Source organism: Ptychodera flava, chromosome 22 (assembly GCF_041260155.1).
Source record: "Ptychodera flava strain L36383 chromosome 22, AS_Pfla_20210202, whole genome shotgun sequence".
Taxonomy (NCBI): Eukaryota; Metazoa; Hemichordata; class Enteropneusta; family Ptychoderidae; genus Ptychodera; species Ptychodera flava.
In genome coordinates, this window is record NC_091949.1 from 18,809,040 (window position 1) to 18,828,884 (window position 19,845).

Sequence of the window (19,845 nt, forward strand, 5' to 3'; positions counted from 1 at the left end):
TTTATAAAAATGGGAACAGATGACAAATACTGCCACAGGAAAAGTGATGTGAGCATAGAGTCACTTATGGGAAAGATCCAGTTTCAACATAATTGCTTGATGGGTCATTTGAGGACAGGGTTCTTGAAGGTCAAAATTCCATCTTCAGACGTAATTATTTGACCCTGCCGATGTAGCCTTGAAATCCAAGTATAAGTGAGCAGAAATGGTGGATTTCAATTGGTCAATCAGGGGATGGTTTCAATGTCGTGACCATGTTGGTAACTACTAAAATGCACAGCTGTTGTAATTTTTTACTTGCACGTATTCCTGCTCAGACTATTTCACGTACACCCCGTTGGATGTCGTCATTACTGTGTGTAATTGCTGTTATCACTCTCATTTGCAAGTCATCTGAAGATACCAAAATGCTTCCCTGGATATCACTGCATAAAAGACAGCAAAACATCTGGTAATTTGCCTACATCATAACTAATCTGGATTTACTAAATCTGAACAATACAACACAGTTTTATTAGATAATAATCTAAAAATTCACTGAAACAATAAAGATTCAAAATACTGATTAGTGAATGTGCATCCAATGAGACTTGAACTTAAATGTAATTTTCATGTAAAATAGACTTTTATCTTGCCAGTAATTCATGAAGGGCGATAAAATCAGAGTTTTGAATGAGTCTTTCTAGAAACCTTTGTTTTTTGCAAGGTTTTATCTCATTTAAGGATTTCCATATTATAAATACTTTTCCACATTAAAACTCCATAGTTCCACATTATAAATACCATCTAATTTTACTTATATTGTGTTACACTGGAATCTAAGTTTTCATGCAAATGAGCACAATACAAACATACAAACATATGCTTTATATGCTATTTTTAGCATTCAATTAGCTGCCATGCTTCAAACTAAAAGACAGTATTTTTTTGAAGGCTAAATTCTTGGATTTTTTAGAGTATAGGAAATATAGAAGTCAAAACTGAGAATGACACATTGATAAACAGTTTACATCAGCAATCATCATGTTAATTTATGCAGATGAGAACAAGATTCAGAATATGACTTTGCTACTGTCTTCACTCTCTCGCCTCTACATGTACTTTGTTTTTTATCATCGAACCAGCTGTATGGATATAGTATTTATTTTTACAGGCTACTGTACTAGTTGATTCTGACAAGGACGAGTGCCAGCATGAGGACTGTCTGATCACGTGCTATAAACAGTGCAGCTACTGGACAAAGACAACAGGTCAAATAGGCACACAGCCAAATAGGCACACACAGTTATCAACAGGTTAACTTACATTGAAAATTACAATATTCCCTCATCCTTTTTTGATATGATAGTTGTGGTGCAATGATTTCCTTAAAGACAGAAGTGAGAAAACAGGTAAGAAGGGATGGTTGGTAGAGAGACATTTCAGAATATCCTGTGCTGTATAATCACACTCTGTCCTGCCTGCATTACAAAATCTACTTGTACTTCCAAATTATTCATAGCTCCCTGTCTGAAACATGACATGTGTGTTCGGGTCCCCTTAGGCTGTCCATAGGCCCGTTTGAATCAAAGACTTTGATGTGAATAAAGACATCAATGGAAATGTTACTAAGTCTGAAAATCTACACAGGTTACTATGGAAACTGGTATCATCTAATAACTTCTGTACACTGATAAATTCAAATTATGGTGTGGAGTCATTGGCCTCATGGCTATTTCTGATGAACACACAAAAAACATCACCATATGGATGAATTGCAAATCAAGAAGATATAAATGCCAGTAAAACAAAATTTTTGTTGCAGATGCAACAGAGATAAGATAGAGGAAAAACAGTCTCGATGGATTATGTTGTCATGTAAGTATACAGATGATGTTGTCAACGAACAAGCACTTTAACATCTGTCTGCATACTGGGCTAGTCAATTCTTACTTTTGATCTTGGTGTACAATAACATTCACCTGCCAAAGTACGGACCCTACAGAAAGTGGTTTATAACCGCCAGACATCCTGTCTGTTCTGCACTGGAACAGTGCTTGGACTGTGAGCCACATACTTTGATTAAAATGGGGCTGAGCAATAAATAAATTACCATAAATATTACATTCATGAAGGGAGAATGATTTCCTTTGTTGGGAAACTGATCATTTATTTGCATTTTTGACCATAGTCTGCATCAGTCAATATTGTAGTGTTTTGGTTGATGATATTTGACATGTCATTGATTGTTGTGAACATACATATATTAAATACAAAAAAATATTGCTATAATATGAAAAGCTTCTGCAACTAGGGATTTTACATGAAATTGATAGATAGCTACAATTATGATAAATTATATATCAAAAGAAAGTTCTCTTCAAGACCAATTGATTGCATTTTGTTTGATGAAAATTGGTTCAGTACGTGCAGAGATATGTCCTGTTGAATTTGAAAAAATCAGCTTCCTATTTAGAAATTATGCCATGGTAGACACCTGTAGTTTTCATTACAACCAGGTGACCCAATATTGAACATTGTTTGAGGAAACTAGAATTGCAATTTCAAGTGCTTTTTGCAATAACTCAAGCATTTCTTATTGAAAATTGATGAAAGTTTTTGTGGATATTGCTGATGAAATGTTCAATGGTTTTTAATTTTTATAAATGAAAAATATTATTTAGAATGCTGTTTACAAGGTAAACAAATAAACAATACCTGTAAACAATCAAATGATATCTGTGACATTGATCACTGTATGCATTATGTATTGTGAACATCAACAGAAATATGATAATCATATTCCATCATATATTACTTTGCATATATGAAAAAAGTTATTTAGATTTATGTTTACAAGGTAGACAAATAAACAACAATACCTGTAAACAATCAAATGATACCTGTGACATTTTAGAACTTGATTTAAATTTAACAAAATATTTTTTTATATTTTTTTTTTAATTTGAACTTCGGAATTTTTTTTTTAATTTTTTTTTGTGTGATTACAACTTTTATAAGTTGATTATGAAATATGTCTGATTAATGTAGATTTTAAGTTTAACAATAACAGAGAACTTTTCCAAAAAGTCAAAAAATCTTCGTTCTTAACCCCTTTTCTATGCCGTAAAACAGCAACACGCATTTATAGAATGAACAACTGCATTAAACTGGATGCAAAATTACGCTGCCGCGGAAATACCATAGACCCTCGAAGTCAGCGGTCCGAAATACAAACCAGTATAAAAACCAACTTTTCCAAAGTCCGGAACACCATCAATGAGGAAAGAACAAATTAATAATCTACGGCCTTTTTCTTCAGAGAGAACGAAAATAGTCCCCTTCTCGGGAACTAAAGATCGAAACTAAAATTTCAGTATAGTGTCGGCAAAGTGCGGTGCACGTGAGCAGTTCAGTATGGTATAGGCAAAGTGCGGTGCACGTGCGTATGTCTACACTGCAGTGCTGGCTTGACAACTTCTTCAGTGTCTATCGAAAAATATCATCCGGAAATCAAACTACTTCGAACAAGATAACGTTTTGAAAGGGTAAAGTATATAAATATATCTCTAGATCCTTGCGTTTGATAAGAAATCAGACAAATCAAGCTGCAAAATCGTGAACGTCGGAACTCAGCTTAGACCTCCTATCACAGAACATGCGGCGAAGCGCTGATTACTTGTATGTGATTCCATGGAGTGCCCGGATGTAAAGTTGGGGTGAAACCATACTCGCTAAAAAGGGCCTTAAGCATCATTTTTCGCATCGTCAGACTTGTAATTATTGCAGAATTACAATTAATATTTATCATAAAATTAATTTTTGGGCCGAACGTTTAAGGAAATCAAGATTTTCTTTCAAAAAAACACAAACAAAACACAAAGTTTGATCATTGATTGAGTTTTTCTCGGCCGATTTTAACGTTTGCCCCCTCAAAATGAAGCCCATGATGTCGTCTTTCGTACCACCCCTAAAAAATAGTGATGCGATCGGAATAAGTCATGCGCAGAGCCTATCAAAGAGGTATGTATTCGATCTCTTTCGCGGGACATTTGAGATCACGGCACAACGCTCATAATGGACGCCAAAATCGCCGGTACGCGTGAGTTTGTAGTCGTGCTGCTTTGCCATTTATCGTAGTACAAAAGTGAAAATTTCCCAAAATGAAGTTAAAATAATAATCTTCAACACTACAGTTTCATTTTCTCTGATTATTTGGTCTATTTAAGAATTAACACGAAAGTTCGGACTAGACCTGCATCGAACGCGTACGTTCAACACGAATGTCACGTGACCTAAAATCCCTACTGTAACTGAATTTCAAATGACATCTGAATGAAACTGTCAGTTTTTGGACTCAAGATGCCCCTGTGTTTTAAATACCGCAAGTCTTCCAACAGCAGCTGATCTGTGAGTCATGTTCATTTTTTATTAAATTCACGACACTTTCCCAAAATGCGTTTTTACACAATAAAGTTGCAGAATAAACCAATACAGTTTGATAATTTCAGTAGCTGTCTTTGATAGGCTTCCACACCTGATTTGACTGCAAGTCAAGCCAATATTGGCAATAGTTGCACACTAGCGTTGCTGTCACACCAATAGTTGTATAGTAAACAGTTGACCATGGATTCATTCCGAGGTCACAATGTTGTATGAAATCGTGTCTTGTTATTGATATCTAACAACATATGTCTTGCTGAATTGCATTTGTGTACCCATAGCACAGCTCCACATATTACATGTAAAACTACAGATCTATCATGAGAAGAAATGTTATATTAATTGAAGTAATACTTCGAAATATCAAAGCCTTCTGATCTTCTGTAACGCTGAACATGATGTACCAAAACCTTGGAAGTCCACGGTGATTTTTTAGAGTACAATAAATGCGTATGCAACAAGCACAGTCAGTAAAATAGTTGATCAAGGGCACTATCAGTTGCATAAGTCACCAAGTATGTCATTGTTCGCTCTTTAGGGAGCGTTCAGTTATTATGGCTGGGGTGGGCCGGCAAATTCTTCCTGCGCATCAGTCAAAATAAGTGAACCCCCCTACCAATTGCACCAAAAAATTTATGACCCCCTCTTTTAAGATGACAAAAATTTCATGCCCCCCCCCCCACATTGCTTGAGTAAAGCTGCACACACAAACACCTCGGGGGCGGGGAGGGGATAGAAATCCCCCAAAAAGATTCTCAGATATTTTCAAATGACCCTCCTTACAAACTCACAAAGTGTTAATGTTCAAATTTACCCTTCTGACTTGCTATAATTTTGAAATTACTCCTCAAAGGGATTGTACAGAAATTACAGGTGGATCGCAATATTTTTGTGGAAGCATGTGTGTACAAACTTTTGATATTTGGATTTAATTGATAATCAGCTGTTGATAATGTTGATTCACTATACATGATAGTGTATGAGAAAACTATGTAATACTTTTTCAATACAAAACTATATCTATGCATTTATAGATATTTGATAATTGACATAAAAGTACTTAATTAGAATAGGGTTGTTACAACTGGTATGTGGACAAAGAATTTGACTAGAATTTCACCAAAAATGTTCATCCACTATACATGGGAGTCTATGATAAAATTGTGAATATTTTTTTTTCCAATGAAAAACTTGCTATACTTGTGCATTTACAGACGTTGAATAATCGCAATCATACCAGTCCATAATCTAATAACACTAGGTCAGAATTTGTAAGACAATAGTTGTAAACACAGACACAAAACAGCAGTAGACAGTACACAAACAAAGTCAAATTCATGAAAGAAAGATATATAGACCTCTGGCCAAAAGACCAAGAAGTGATGTCAGGTGTTTCGAAAATAGTAAGCGCATCCTGTTCCACATGTGGCACCCGCCATATATCAATCTGTAAGTCAGATAGGTAGTGGTCACTAACTAAGGCCCAATGTCACCGATGCCATCAGCGATCATTTGTCGAAGAGAGATATTGTATTTATCTACAAGCTTACGATACCTGCCAAAAAAGCGTTTGAATGTAGAGACAAGTCTTGCTCTGGTGTAATCTTGATTTAACAGTTTGTAAGAGAGATGGCCATGTCTCTCTACAAAATCATCATATGAACTGCATGCTCTTGCATATCGAATAAGCTGGGAAATGTATACCCCATAAGCTGGTGAGAGTGGAATATTACTGATGAGGTGTGGAAAATTGATTATACTACAGTTGAAATCATCTCTCTTGTCATACCGGTATAGCCTAGTAGAAAGGTGTTCAAACTTAAGAGTCAAATTCAAGTAAAATGTCCAGATATGAAGCAGAAGAGGCCGTTTCTGTGGTTTCTTTAATCTCCAATTCTGGAGGATAAATCATAGCAAGATATTCACTGAATTTAACATCGTCTATGTATCTAAATGATAAGTTGAAAGTTCTAGCTACACAGACCTTTTTCTGTTTGATTAGGGTCTGGATAAATTCTGCCTCGTATGAGAACAGAAATAAGTTGGCAAGCAAGGGAGCACAGTTAGTGCCCATAGGAATTCCTATACACTGTTGGAAAATGTGTCCTCCAAATTCAACAAATATGTTGTCAATGAGGAAATCAAGCATTCTCAGTATAAAACACTTTAGCGTTAATAATATTTTTAACAAAATATGTAGAATTATACCCTAATACTACATATTTGTAACAGCGTGAACTGTTTTTGTAGGAAAATGCTTGGTTGATGATTTAATTAACATACAAATGTAATTGTACTTGATTAAAATATTATGGTTAAAGGTGCATATTATGTGTACAAGAAATCTGATTTTGTAATTTCACTGGAAATGTTCATCCACTTTACATGGGAGTCTATGAGGAAACTATGAATAATTTTTTTCCAATATAAAAATAGGTAAATCTGTGTATTTATGTACTCTCCATTATCAAAATTTATGTACATGTACTTGATTAGACTAAGGTGGTTACAAATGGATATGTGTGCAAGAAATTGGATTTTAGAATTTCACCGAAATGTTGATTCACTATTACATGGTAGTCTATGCGGAAACTATGAATAATTTTTTTCAAAAACAACACTCTCTAAATCTGTGTATTTATAGACGTTTGATAATTCATTTTAAAGTACTTAGTTAGACTGGGATGGTTAAAGGTTGATATGTGTGTAAGAAATTGGATTTTGGAAATTCACCGAAATGTTGATTCACTATACATTGGAGTCTATGAAAAAACTATGAATAATTTTTTTACAACTCAATTAATTTGTGCTTTTAGAGGTGTTTGATAATTGATATAAATGTACTTGATTCAAATAGAGTATTTGAAAGTTCAGATGTTGACAACAATTATGATATTGGAATTTCACCTAAAAGAATTATTTAACTTTTCATGGTACTAGTAGTCTACAGGTAACTGTTAAAATATTTCCCTGACAAAACTTGCTACATCTCTAATATGTTAGTAATAGGAATTGTTCATTTCCCTAAGTGAGCTCGATTTACAATAAGACAAGCCTAAGAGATGCCAAGTCAAGATGTTCATGTGACAGATAATTATACTTTTGTTCAGATTTACAGTTAAATGACTTCATAGAATGAAATCATGCAGCCAATCATTTTTATCTCCCAGAATACTTCTGAACACTGAAACTGCTTTTTGACGGGATGGATGCTTATGAAAATTAAGTGACCCCTCTCTGAGCCCCCCCCCCCCTTGCAGTTTTCAAATTTGAGGTGACCCCCCCCCCCCCCCCCCCCCCCCCCCCCCCCCCCCCCCCGGATTTTGCCAGCCCACCCATGGCCGTAATAACTGAACGCTCCCTTACTGGCCCTATACATTGTTCTTGAACCAAATTCAACCGGTGGTGACAAGATGTAACTATATAGTATAGAGTGGGAAGGGGTCCCTGACTCAGAGACAAGATATTCAAGCACACAGATGGTGTTACATTGTTACATGGCCAAGATAGATGGTCTGCATTCAAAGCAAAGGATGTTAGCAACTGGTATAGTTGGAAGCTCTCCCTTCGTGTTCGACTCTCGAAATGGAACCTACTTCATTTTAATAATTTATCGTGCATATGGAACCATCAGTGGTCACTTGTTGGAACAGAGCGAGAAATTGTCCACACGGCAAACAAAGGTGTTGCGGCCAGCCACTGAGCCGGGTAGCGCTAACTATACCATTCGATGCGTGGAAGTTGCATCTCCAGAGCAGACGGCGTGAGGTTTAAATATGCCATGTCTTGTAGTCGCTTTGTATCAGTGTCGCTCGTCTCCATACCGCATTTGGCTTTCCTTAAAACACACTTGTGACGGTACATCACGGTATTTACGTTGCGTCAAAACATACGAGATCGTACCAAAACAGAGCCTGACTTCGCTTCGACAGGGATCGTCCACACTGCTTTGAAACACATACGATGGGTTATGTTGATTTTCGCTAAATGATCCTGGATTTAAAAATTCAACTTACCTTAATTTTGTTTGGAATAACACCTGGTCAATAGTTTAGTACTCCAGTTGCATTCCTTCTGCGGAAATTTGCGTAGAATATCAATGTTTTGTCTTTTCAAGTTGAGATTGTCTCGTCAATATATATCATGACCAGGTGTAGGAGCCCCAGATCAAGATCACGTAGTATTTGTAAATCTCGTCCCCTGCGAGAGCACCATAGCACGGAAAGGTCTCTAAACTCGTGGTGGCGCCATGCGAGTTACAACCTCCCGCATGCGAAGGTGTTAATGACCATGAACATTTCCGTGATGAAAAAATAATCTGGGACACATATTATGTGTGAATCACTAATCCAGATTCTGACTTTTCAACATCATTTTTTATAAATTCACTTCATTACAGCTTTTGTTTGAGACATTTGTCGTCGGAAATTTATGTTAAAATGAAATTAAAAGTGTGAAAAATATTCACAGCTCATTCAAAATACTATAGGCCCTCAAAGAACATCGAAATTCTTAATTTATATTTCTATTTTTACCTTTGGCTCGCTGGGGGTCCACCCTGTTTTCGAAAATGAATAAGATGGTAAGCCTTTTTTCTAAGAGGGGCGTCACTTTTTGATGTCTGCAGAAACTGACCAGTCGTTTTCTTAATTTATAAACCTTAAAATAAAAAAAATTGAGTCTATAAATGCTCAGTGATAAATGGATATACTTTACTACATATAGTGGTGAATATCAAGTGGGTCAGTCCAACCACAGTCCATATGCATGATATGTGGAATTTGCAGCGGGTACTTGTAGATAATTATGGAAATCCGGTCACGACATGCGACATGCGACCTGCGACTTCAAAACTGCGACCTGCGTCCTGCGTGTTTGTCAAACTGCGACCCGCGTCCTGCGTGTTTGTCAAATTGCAATCTGCGACTTCCGGGTGCTCTGGCCTAGCTGCCACCTGCGAGTTTGAAACTGCGACCTGCGAGATCACGACCTGATCCATGATTTTAGGTATTTGGTGTTTATTGAGAGTATGAAAAGCAGTCACAAGTAATATCAGTGATAGGTGGTGTCATTTAGGAAAGAGATGAGCTTCGATGACACAGCTGTGTTGGCCTACGTGTTGTTCGGTTGCTTTCAAAGTCCGGTTTCAAAGGGACAATGCTCAACTGATCACCGATTTTCATGAATAAAATTTGTTTTGATAGGCCTACTTCAACAAGCATGTTGTTATATATGTTGTTTCCTAAAGTGGTGGCTATTTCACAGATCGAAATGACCTAGTTTAGGCCTAAAGAAGTATTCTGTGGTTGTTGTACATCGATTCGGTGACCCACAGGGAACTTAGTAATCTTGTTGTTGTTGTTGTTGTTGTTGTTGTTGTTGTTGATGGTGATGATGATGATGATGACGATAATAAAAAATATTAAAAAACAATGTCTCATTCCTTGCTGTTGCCTGTCGATGTTGTAGATAATTGTAAAAGAAAACTGTAATCGTGATCAAAAAACGACGTAGGTCGCCCAACGTCACTCCCGTCTATAGGACGGGAGTGACGTTGGGCGACCTACGTCGTTTTTTGATCACGATTACAGTTTTCTTTTACAATTATCTACAACATCGACAGACAACAGCAAGGAATGAGACATTGTTTTTTAATATTTTTTATTATCGTCATCATCATCATCACCACCATCAACAACAACAACAATAACAACAACAACAACAACAACAACAACAACAACAAGATTACTAAGTTCCCTGTGGGTGACCATGCACCCCACCCAGCCCTGGACATTATTTATCTCGCAGTTTGTAAGTCGCAGATCGACTGTGGGCCTGCCTGCGAGATGTGACTGTGACTGAATAGCCCATATATAAAGACACAAGCTATCAAACTAGCTCTGTGTGAAAACTGGGGGCATATAGTATAGAATAGGACGAAACATTAAGGAATTTATTTCCTAAACAACCGATCATCGCTTACAAAAGAAATACGAACATCAGCGATACATTGATTAAGGCTACAGTCCATTACATTAGGAACAAGTCAATGAACGGACGAACACAATATGATCCAAACATAAGTATTCTGGCTTCCAGGGCTTCACTGCTGGAAGAACAGGAGATCAACAATATCGACATGACATAAAACAAAAAAAGATATACATATATCTTAGGCGACTGAGGAAGAGACCGCTCTGGTTTCGAAACGTGGGGACATAGAGTCACGGCTGTCAAAGACACATCTGACTACACCCACGTCTCGCCATGGCTTATTTTAAAATTAACGACTCGTTTGTTAATTTTCACACTAACAGCCAAAACACAACTCAGACACTAAACACACCAAAGCACATAAAAGACGAGATGGGTGATGACAGGTCGCAGTTTGACAAACTCGCAGGACGCAGGTCGCTGTTGTGAAGTCGCAGGTTACACCTAGGTCTAAATGCCGAAGTCGCAGGTCGCATGTTTCAAACTTGCAGGACGCAGGTCGCAGTTTTGAAGTCGCGGGTCGCATGTCGCATGTCGTGACCGGATTTCCATAGATAATGGATAGATGAAGTGTGAAAAATAGTTTACAAGACCCATCTGCTACTATACAATGGGTGTTTATTCTTCCTAACGATTCGGACGTACGTACATGTACTATATATGTAAACGCACGTAATGTGGGGGGGGGAGGTGGATTAGTCACAATATTTTGTGTAACATTTTATGAAAGACATCCAAATACCAACCTATTACATAATACATAATAAATAAATACATAATTCATGGACGTCCTTTTCGTCATCATCTGGCCTACTTTCCAGTCAAAATTCAAGCTTACTCTACCGACCTCAGCCACCAATAAATTGGGAAAAATCAGTTTACCTCCTACCTAAATTAATAATCGAAATTCCCCGACTTTGCCTCCACTTTGGTGTCAAAATTGTGGAAAATTTGTACTTTGAGATAGTACATTGGACAATATATTATCCGTGGCGTGTCCGCCCTGTGCAGTTTTTAATGCACCTAGCCATAGAACAGAGATTTAGTGACACGGTAAAATAATGTATAAAAATCAAAGATGCACCATTTCAATGCGTTTAGAATCAGTACCTTGAATGCCTGACAATTGTACCAGAGCTCTGAACTCTCTCATCGAAAGAATGATATCTGAGAGCCTGTCGGCTGTCTGTTGAGTTGTTACATGTAGTTATAACGTACTCAACCTCGGCTTTCTACGGAGACCTGAAATGTCATCCGGGACGTACAGGGGCGTAGTCTAAGCGTTATAACCGTACGGCATTTTTTGTCCCTGCATCATTTTCGCTTTCACGTGATGAATTTTTAATATAATTTTTACGTTACAGAGCAAATTTAAGTATCTGACGTTCCCGTTCCACGGAAAAATCTCCCAGCGGCGGAGGGGCATGAAATATCAATAAATTCATGTTCACGAGTATGCAAGAGGCTTTATATATGTGTCAAGAATTTTGGCTTAGTGTCAGACCTCGGACCGTACGCGCTTTGATTTAACAATGTGGTATTTGTGCCGAAAGGATATTCTTTACTCAATACTAAGGGATGGACCATTAGACCTTGGGAGGGGGGTGGTCACAATGAAATTGTGAAATTTTTTTTTTTACTATTGTAAATTTCTGAAATTTTTTTTTTCCAATTGAGATTAGCTGTGCAAATTTTTTTTTTCAGAGTAAATTTTCAGATTTTTAATTTTTTTTAGTTCGTCGCTGTCTGAAGATAAAGAGGGCAAAGATGTGGTGCCAAGCACCACAAGCGGCCACGCAAGCGGTCACAGGGGGGGGGGGGAGGTCAGGAGTGGGGTGTCCCCCTGCTGCTGTTGGAGCTTTTGAAAAATAGAGATTACAATGGTGTTATTTGGTGGCACTTGGGGAGTATTTTTGAAGAGGGAGGTCAGGAGGGGGTGTCCCCCTCCTGCCGTTGGAGCTTTTGAAAAATAGAGATTAAAATGGTGTTATTTGGTGGCACTTGGGGAGTATTTTTGCGGGGGGAGGTCAGGAGGGGGTGTCCCCCTCCTGCCGTTGGAGCTTTTGAAAAATAGAGATTAAAATGGTGTTATTTGGTGGCACTTGGGGAGTATTTTTGCGGGGGGAGGTCAGGAGGGGGGGTGTCCCCCCTCCTGCTGTTGGAGCTTTTGAAAAATAGAGATAAAAATGGTGTTATTTGGTGGCACTTTGGGAGCATTTTTTTCGGATTACACATCTTCCTCTGAAACATGGTCTTCTTGCTCCTCAGTAGCTTCCTATAGTTTTGAAAATTGACTATTTTGGTTTCCTGGCTTCCCTTTCTACTGCGTGGTGAAATGGCTACATGCACCCCACCAAACATCATGCATATCTCATGATTCACAATTGATTTTGACAAGCTGAGAAGCTAAAATAGCTAAATAATATAGTTAAATTTGCATATTTGTGTTTTTAGAGCAATTGTTGCCCTTTTTTGATCAAAACATCTATTTCTCTGTAGCAGCATGTCCAAATTGATTGGATGTGTATAGATGTGTTGAAATTTCAATATTTGTCTTTTTAGGGCAATTTATGCCATTCATGGTCAAAAAATCTGTATTCTCTGAAAGGGCTTGTCCAATTTCTTTGAAATTTGCTACACAAAAACGATTATTCATTCAGATTTATTCAGTATTTGCTATCTAGAAACTTTCAAAGTTCAACCCCTTTTGTGTGTTTTTGTGTTGGGATTTGTTGGATAGATGGCATTCTACGTAGTGTATTGTTGAATGTTAAAACATGTGTTGCTGTTGTTTTTTGAGGCTGTTTTTTGAGAAAAAAGAATTGAAAATACCTTTTTAAAAGCAAAATAATACATAATTACTTGATATGTTGTTTTATCATTATTGACGTGTTTCTACTTGTTCACCCATTCTGTGAAAAAAATGAAACTGATGTGGCCTGCATCTGTTTACCTTGATCTTAAAAGGCAAATACAACTTTCTGTCTTGACAACCATACCATAGTTTCAATGTTTTACCTAGTGTACCTGCTTGGTTTGTACGCAGGAAACAAGTAGAAAACAGGTTCTATAATTTCATAATTTTCAAGTGATCAGATTACAAAAGTCCTGAAAAGATAAGATAATCACAACTTCCAGTATAAGTGATACAGTCACTCTAAATGTATAAATTAAAATTAAAAATGTGCCGGGAGGATGTACTAAAAAATACAGAAAGTTGCTTTCTGTCGGTAAAATCTAAAAAAAATTCAAAATTTTAAAGACTTTTGCAGATTTTTTTTTTACGCCTTTGTCTTCTTATTTATTTTTTTTTTATTTTGCAGACTAGTTTGAAGATTTTTTTTTTCCTAACTTTCTGCTCTGAAAATTTTTTTTTTCTGTTTTTGACCACCCCCCCCCCCAAGATCTAATGGTCCGTCCCTAAGCTCTCCAAGGCCAAGCACCTGTGCATCGGACTAAGAAGAACTTATAATCGCTTATATTTACTTCTCGGAATAATATCTAAAATATCTAGTTGGATTTTCGATCGAATTTACTTATTGGCAAGAATTTATCTCGAGCCTGCTCGGATATTGCAATTGCAGAGCTCAACATTTTTTCTAGGCTAGGCGACTGATGCCGTATGTTGTGGGTTCGAACCCGATTGAAAACTAGCCGTATACATGAAAAGCCAAGGCGACCTGAGAGGAGCCGGGGACACCGAGACCCTTTGTGCCGATGATTGGGAAATGGCTCTTTGTGCCGTCATATAGTGCGACACTCCGATTGCTGGACAGGAAAGGGAAGGCTCTTGCGAATAATCCTAAATTGCACCAATATTATATCAGTGTGACATAACATAAACCTGTATTCATTTTATTTTGTGTCAAATTTACTAAAGTTTCGATAAGTCAAATCATGAGTGAAATTTAGTTGAAGTAGTGCAAGCTTGCTTTTTTAATGTTTGTGTAGATACGCTTTTTAACTTCCACAAGTTTGGTTTAGAGAAGATGCGGTTTCAGCAAAAGCAACGAACACCCGTATGCAAAACAATGTTGATCGAACGTCCTCACCTCACGGGCAAGCTTGGTTGTTTTCACATTTATACGCAAATTACGTCAAGAAATATATTTTCGCAGTGCATACATGTATAACTTGAACTCTGAATAATTACAATCAGAGAAACGTTCGCATTTTCCCGGCCTAAACATGGTAAAAGTTCTTCGACCTTTTGCTGTGAACATGATCAGCCGTAATTGCCTCGCCACGAAAGAGTACGGTTCGGCTTCAGTGTCAAAATTGGACCTACACATGAGACAGATGAGAGGGGGTCTGGTTGTCCCCGGTTCCTCTCGCGTCGCCTCAGGTTTTCATGTTTTCTCATCTTTTGTAATGCGCTAAAGGTTTGAAACCAGCTATAGCACGTTGGTGGCGCCAGCCGAAAACAGTGCGTTTCCAAAATCTACTCCTAGTTTACGAGCTGTACATAGCCAAAACAGACAGCTTCCGACCACTTTTGATTTGTTTCGTGTTTAGAATTTTAAAGAGGAAATACTAAGGGTTGTAGGCCTACACCTTCTGAATGTGGAAAATTGGTTGGTAGTACAAACGCGAAGTTACCCTCAAAACACATTTCAAGATCATTCGTTCCTGCGCCACTAGTATACCCCTGGTATATTGATTTACTGCATCGCGCAATTGGTATAAGCGTTGTTGCAGCGTAACGTGTGAGGATATCAATAGTCCTGAACTAAACGTCATCCGGAAACGACAGCATGTATGGATCGATATTGTTTCCATAGCCACATTTCAACGACGACGTATTTGCAGAAAGGGATACCACAACGTGCCATTATGTATGTCGCAAGATTAGCCCTGAGCGATCGAGTCTTCCCGCTTTGTTTTTGTCGTGCGGTGAGACGATAACAGAACATAAAAAAATTTAGGAGGACGTGTCTCAAATGATTACATCAAGTGGATCGATTTCCAAGAATAAATTATCGTGTGGAAATCGAAGCACGGTGAAGTAGAACGCTCAGTTGTCATAGCAACACCTCTCATAATATGGGCGTTCTGTTTTGTTCTCAATAACGGTTGAAAAAAATTGCCGCCGACTTTTCGTACCAAAGTGTACTTCACTCTCATCAGTCATTCCTCATGATAATAAACATCTATGATCGTAAATTTATCGATTTTCTCATTTCCAATTAAAAAATTTGTATATTTCACTGAGGTCAACAGTAAGGGCGCATTCAGAGTTACTGATATGTTTATAATCGATGATTAATTACATATCCTATTTTCATATGCAAGTGAGAATCTTCTGAAAACGAAGGGAGAGAGAGAGAGAGAGAGAGAGAGAGAGAGAGAGCGGGCGAGCTTGAACTCGTCCCATACATTCGCCGTTCACCCCCTCAGTTGTCATGTATCGTATGTATAGGATGACCCATAGAACCAATTAAGCCAATTTTGAATAAGGAAAACTTCATGCTAACATAAAATTATGAAAAATATAAATATTATTAATGAATTATTTCGGTATTTAATTTCATCAGATATTTTGCTTCCTTTCCGCACCCGTCAGTGTATATACGTACTGTTACAGTATTGGATACACATGTAGACGGCTGCGTCATATGTGAGCCCATATCCATACAGCCTTTTGGTTGTTTTCCAAGTATTGTGGAGCGGAAAAGAAGCTCAACTATGACAAAATTACACATGATTTTATCAACAAAATGTATATTTCAGAATTATAATGTTAATATCACTTTTCTTTGACTACGTATGCATAATTTGCTAGTTAAGTGTAAGAGTCGGATATAGTCTGCCCTGCAGTTTGTGGTCAATGTATAGAAGTTAAATTAAGAATTTCGCGAAATATAATACTTTCAAATATGTCTAATCATGTTAGATGACAATGGCCTCAGCTCGAGTTATACAACTGCTATGTTTTAACAGTGTTATAATGAGTGAGACTAAGTATACATTCAAGCAATATCCATATTAAAATGTCGTGAGAAGAGGGTCACTTTTTTGCTGCAGGAATTTCTAATGGTTCCGTCCGTTGTGGTAGACAAAGGGCCCCTATTTTCCTGTGTGGCGATAAGTGGTCTTCCCCGTTGCTATCAGCAACTACGATGCCATTTGAGCCGTGTGGGCGCCTAATTTACGCGTTTTACATTATGTTTTAATTTGCGATGATATTGTGTGTACGATCTTCCACAAAAGAAAATTTTCAAGATATTTCTGTCCTTATTACCTAATTAAGAATTAGCACTTTCTGGTCATACAGGCGTGCTGTTTCTATAATTTGCACCGGTTACTGTAAATCTTCATTCTAGCAATTCGCCAAATTTCAACATTTCGCCACTTGGGCTTGAATTCCCACGATTTACCGGAGGTGTAATTCTTCAAAATTGTGGCAAATTTACATTTTCAAGTCTCTTCTGTTTAAATTCAATGGCAACGCCATTCCAGGCACCCGCATGTCTCGTGAATTCCTATGATTATGCATGGAATGTCTCACGCAAGGTTGGACAATAGAAAGACCATGTAGTCGAACTTTTATCAGAACTGTAGCTGTTAAGTATCGCTTTTCATATTTTCACAGCTTGGATTTAAAACAATGGTGTTGTGACATGTCTCATGCATACTATGTATTAATCATTGTGAAACAAGCGTTGGCAAGTTTTCTTGTCGACAAAGTATTGTAAATTTGGGAGTCGGACTTTGGGGGCCTTGGAGTGAGCATATCTCCAGGCTCTCGGAGCTAAGGGTTGCCCCAGGCAGCCATCAGGCTGACCTGGGGAAATAAAGTTTCGAGCGCAACGTTAATTCCTGTGTCGCCCGGATCTATATAGTTACATACTCTACGCGTACTGTGGTTTGAAGTTCCCCTGAATCCTGATTCACAACAGCAAGAACATTTCATTACAATTTGATACAGGCGTGCGTGTTTTTTTTCCACATTATTACGATCTAGCTGAGACTCAAGCTAATTATAATACCTTGTTACTTGAACATAATGATGAATATATCAGTGGTAGTTATATCAGGGAATACATCAACGTTTTACGAATATGCTGGTGGTTGCTGCAAGAATATTAATACTCTCATCAGACACCTTGAATAATTCAGCCAAACCGCCAGAAATAAACACATGCTAGCCTCAAGTTGTATTGTGTATAAAGATAGTTATATAAAAAAACTCACAGAATGCATAAACAAATAATTTTGTGCAGGTAAGCACACAATTAGATCGATGAAATTTGCTAAATTTGAAGGCACACGTCAGATAAGAATCGTATGCATATATGTATGTTTGTGTGTTAGTTTACTCGCTTTAATCACAATGATTGTCGAAAATTAAATTGTAATATTATGTTTTTGATATTTAATGGTAATACTATAGAGAGTGTTACAGAGAGAAAATCATATACCTTATCGATTGCACCAGCTGAGAAAGGTAAAATTATATTGACCGTTTTAGGGTGAGCAAGTTTAAACAAATTAATGAAAAAATATGAATGATGCATATGTACACAGGAACATATTTGCCGAGCAAAGTAATATATTTTTCATTTTATTAAGGTCTCGGGTTTCCCATCTTTCTTTCGAGTATATCGTATTATTATGAACTGGCTTCTTTCCCGATATTTTTGTTAGAAGTGAATGTTGTTTCTCACAGTGTGTGATTACTGAGAGTAAACATGGGTGTTTCTAAGCATACTTTGCTGCACGGCTTATATGTTAACTAGTGTGTTCTTGTCTATGTTGAGTAAGCTTATCTGTGTGCATGGCGTGCGTGCACGCGCGTGTGTTGCACCATGGAGGTATATATCTGCCTCCATGGTTACAAAGTTGGGAGGCTTGATAATCTGGTTGCTGTAGTTGTTTCAAATTTTCTTGTTTTCTATGTCATTGCCGTTGCTCAACCATATTGATGGCGTCACGCAAGGTATTTCCTGCCTCCTTGGTGTAAATATTGGACTGCTATCGACCACAGGGCCAAACGTTACAATCCTTCTTATATTTACCCGATGGGAAGCAGTGTAACGTTCGGCTATGTTTGCAATAAAATGCACGTTCTGTTTTTTGTGGTTTTTTTTCTATATGGAAGTTTATTTGAAACGACATCAATATGATTGAAACAAGCAACCAGTGCTCTTAAATTTTATTATCAAATATTACATAGGCAACAATAACAACAATACATTCTACTAAGTTCACTGTGGTTTGTTGGTATTTGCCAGTACACTTTGCTAGGGTATGTATACATAATCTTTTTCACTTTGTATACACAAAACATAAATTCCTTTCACATTGAAAACAAATTTACAACCCAGCTGGAAATTCGGTAAACGCGTAAAATTTGCACTGATTGCGTAGTTTGACATAGGCCTATTTCAATTTCAAATTGGTAACGTTTGATGTAACTCCATCAATTTTCTCGTTTTCATATCATTATTTTTTGTTCTACTTCCAAAATTGAGCCTATAAATAGCTATAGTATTGAGATTGTCTATATAAAGAGTGAAACGGAAGACCACTATCTATAGGGTTTGTCTACACGGCCAAATATGAGATAGTGTTGATGACTGGATTTAAGTCCGGACTAGAATTAATTTGTTTACACTGACATTGTATATTGTGCACTATATATAGTAAGTCGTGTTTACAAAGCAAAAAGTTTATATTTGAAGAACACGTACCGAAAATATTATCGAAGTTACAGCCTCAAACAGTGGGATAAGATATGACAGACATGTTATCGGCCCACTAATATTCAAGCTTTGCCGAAGGATTGTGCTTGTTTGCTCATTCCGCGTGATACGTATACGACTTTGTTTTCCAATAAAAGGGTACCTCTTATTTAAATGACAACACCGTCTCAGTCCAATTGCTCGAATTCTCCCCTAAAGCATGCAAAGCAATGCCCGACATCGGCATCGTACCGACTCAGATATCTATGTCGTCTTGGTAACGTCTGACGTGGCGTTCCCGCTGTGGTTGACTGCGAAATATTGACAAATGAAAAGCAAGATCTTCTATAATGCGTAGTTATGTCGCAATACAATTCGACGTTTACGCTTTTCCTGAAATTTAGAAAATTGTTTCATAGGCTTGAGTGCACCAAATGTACATGTACAATGGGGCGTAATTTGGCGAGCTCAATTTCATAAAATATTAATTCATTGTGGTGGTTTTTATGAAAATTCATTCTGGTCTCGGCAGAATTTAAATTCATTTGCAATATTCATTCCGGAAAAGCCATGATATAGAGTTTCATTTTTCATCCACTATACATACATACATACATACATACACATAGGCCTAATACATACAAAAATATAATTTTATTTCCTCGCTGAAAACCTTAAAGACCTAATCCGCCTGTAAACCAATTCATATTTCATAATACTCCATAATTTTAGAGGCGTGAATTGC

General features: G+C 37.4%; 1 protein-coding gene across 1 annotated transcript in view; it reads right to left on the reverse strand.

Annotated features, from left to right (window-relative positions):
* LOC139122879 (kelch-like protein 2) overlaps nt 1-8,598 on the reverse strand; it is a 38,296-nt gene extending 29,698 nt beyond the window's left edge. Inside the window, exon 1 of the mRNA XM_070688705.1 lies at nt 8,439-8,598. The gene's annotated coding sequence lies outside the window, so the exon portion shown is untranslated. The remainder of the gene's footprint in view (nt 1-8,438) is intronic.
* Between the last annotated feature and the right edge of the window lie 11,247 nt (nt 8,599-19,845).